A 3,349-nucleotide genomic window follows, 5' to 3' on the forward strand; every position below is an offset into this window, starting at 1 on the left:
GAATGTAATTCTGACTAATCAGAACTGTTTACCTTTTTTCCTGGGTTGATTTAACTGAATGTTACTTGGAAACCATCAACAAGCATGCTACTGTTGATGGATCTTATAATAATGTATTTTTATTTATTTACAGCTTACGTCTGTATTGAGTACTGAATCTGTTTTGATTAGCCTACCTCATTAAAATAACAATTACCTATGGCAGGGGGAAACAGTCGGCAAGGGGGGGGGGGTTCATGTGTATAAAAGACAAATGCCTTGAATAGTTATGCATTAAGGCTGCAAGGGTCATTGTGACGTTAAAGAGCGAGACCACGAGTGCATTTAGTACAGGATACTTTTGTCAGCTCAATGTACTAAACAGAGATCTAAGTCATAATTAGTATAACGATACAGCTATAATAGGTTCTGCCGTCAGTGGCTAGCCTGCTTATTGATGGTTTCCAAATAATGAAAGTGAAAAAAAAGTAACAGAGAAAAAAATGGAAAACGGCTGAAAGATCAAAATATTTTATATGCTGGATTTTACATTTTATAGACTACGTTCTAGTTTGTAGAATTTGTGATGACAATGGTGATGAAGAAATAACAGCAATGTAATACACTTATAGCGCAACAGGATCCACCTGTAATCGATCACAAGTTATGAACTTAGATGTGATCGATAGCAGTTCGATCCTGCATGTCTCACACGCAGGAGCCGCTAAGGGCGGGTTCACACATGGCGGAATTGCACTTAAATTCCGCTGCGGACACTCCGCAGCGTTAATCCGCAGCGGAGCCGTTTCTACATTGACTTTCACTTTAATTTAGCAGTGTTCGTTTAGACGATGCGTACAATTCCGCTGCGGAGCATAGGCTGCGGAGCGGAATTTGGTGTCCGCAGCATGCTCTGTCTGTTGCGGAGCAGTGGCGGACTCATGGCGGAATTTCTCCATTGACTTCAATGGAGATTCAAAGTTCCGCAATGAAGTCCGCAGCTGTCATGCACATGTCATGTGTGCTGCGGATGCGTCTTGCTTTTTTTACTTGACATTTCTTCATTCTGGCTGGACCTATGTATTTCTAGGTCTACAGCCAGACTGAGGAAGTCAATGGGGCTCCCGTAATGACGGGAGCGTTGCTAGGAGACGTCAGTAAATAGTCACTGTCCAGGGTGCTGAAAGAGTTAAGCGATCGGCAGTAACTGTTTCTGCACCCGGGACAGTGACTACCGATCCCAATATACATGTATCTGTAAAAAAAAATGAAGTTCGTACTTACCGAGAACTCCCTGTTTCTGTCTCCAGTCCGGCCTCCCAGGATGACGTTTCAGTGTAAGTGACGGCTGCAGCCAATCACAGGCCAAGCACAGGCTGCAGCGGTCACATGGACTGGCGCGTCATCCAGGGAGGTCGGGCTGGATGCCGAAGGAGGGACGCGTCATAAAGACAACGGGCGGTAAGTATGAATTTCTTTTACTTTCACTAGGGAAAGTGCTGTCCCTTCTCTCTATCCTGCACTGATAGGGAGAAGGGAAGCACTTTTCCCGCAGTCCGCAGCAGCTAGTCCGCATCAATTTTCTGCACATTTTGTGCAGATCCGCAGCCGTAATCCGCAACCCGGATTAGGTGCGGCATTGATGCGGACAGTTGCGGAGGAATTCCGCCATGTGTGGTCATGCCCTAACACACTCACACTGAAGCCGTCAGTGGCGCTAATCTGACGGATTTAGGTCTTAGCGCAGCTGCTATGTATACAGGATACAAAGCAGCTGTATGTCAAAAAGTAAAAATTATTTGTAATAAAAAATTTTGTGGAAATTTGCACCAAACACACTGATAGACATTTTTATTAAAAAAAAATTATATATATTTTAAAGGTGTACATAGCCTTTAAGATGGTTCTACATACTAGCCAACATTGTCTTAAAGTGAATGTCCACCCTTGTACTGCCTGCATTAACAATTTGAAGGAGCTTACTAAATATTGTTTATACATTAATTCAATAATAAATCGGTCTACAGTAAGCTCCTCAGCTCCCCCTAGTGGATAGGTTTATGTAAATCTATGTCTATGCCAGGGATTTGGAGCTCTGAATAAAAAAAAATTCTAAAGATATATTAAGAAATGAAACAGCACAGAATACGGAACCCAAAAATGACTTCTTGCTATAGGGAACCTGTCACGTTGACCATGTTGCGCTGTCCTATCTACATAGAGGGGGGTTCCTCCGCTCAGAACCCCCCTCTATATAAGTAGCTCCTGCTCTGGCAGATTTGAGCCATCCTTGAATTACATGGACGTTTCTGTATCTTGATGGCAGCTATGTACTACTACATTTCATTTACAGCGGCTCCATTCTGAAAGGGGTCGTCTGGAAAAAGAAAATCTCTTTAAGGGTATGTTCACACGGCTTATTTACGGATGTAATTTTCCGCCTCGATTTATGTCTGAAAATGCGGCTCGGTAGTGTCGGCAAACATCTGCCCATTGAAAGCAATGGGTTTTACTTTGGTCTGTTCCCACGAGGCGTAAATTTACGCGACGCTGTCAAAAGACGGCGCGTAAATAGACGCCCGCGTCAAAGAAGTACCTGTCACTTCTTCAGACGTAAATGGAGCCATTTTCCATTGACTCCATGGAAAAACAGCTCCATTTACGTACGTAATTGACGTAGCGAAAAAGCGCCTGCACATGCCATTACGGCTGAAATTACGGAGCTGTTTTCTCCTGAAAACCCCCTGTAATTTCAGCCGTAACGGACGCTGCCATGTGAACATACCCTAAGGCTTTATTCAGACGAACGGGAAAAACGTCCGTGCAACACGCGTGATTTGCACGCACGTTGCACGGACCTATATGTGTCTATGGGGCCGTGCAGACATGTCCGCTGAAAAAATGTCACGACATGTCCGTTCTTTCGGCGTTTTGCACGCATCACGCACCCATTGAAGTCAACTGCGTGATTCGCGCAAGAGCTGTCAAAAGGATGAATGTAAACAGAAAAGCACCACGTGCTTTTCTGTTTACAAACATCCAAACGGAGTGTCTTTGAGATGAGCAAACCCGGACAACCGAACTTCACCGGGTTCGGCCGAACTCGTTTTGGCCAAACCCGGCAAAAAAAATTCTGGTACGCGACGTCAGGAGATAGTCACTTTCCAGGGTGCTGAAAGAGTTAAACTGTTTCAGCACCCTGGACAGTGATTTCCGATCCCAATATACATGAACGTGTAAAAAAAAAAGAAGTTCTGACTTACCGATAACTCCCGGCTTCTTCCTCCAGTCTGACCTCCCGGGATGACAATTCAGTCCAAGTGACAGCTCCAGCCAATCACAGGCCAAGCACAGGATGCAGCGGTCACAT

Source organism: Rhinoderma darwinii, chromosome 10, assembly GCF_050947455.1.
Source record: "Rhinoderma darwinii isolate aRhiDar2 chromosome 10, aRhiDar2.hap1, whole genome shotgun sequence".
In the NCBI taxonomy this organism is placed as follows: domain Eukaryota; kingdom Metazoa; phylum Chordata; class Amphibia; order Anura; family Rhinodermatidae; genus Rhinoderma; species Rhinoderma darwinii.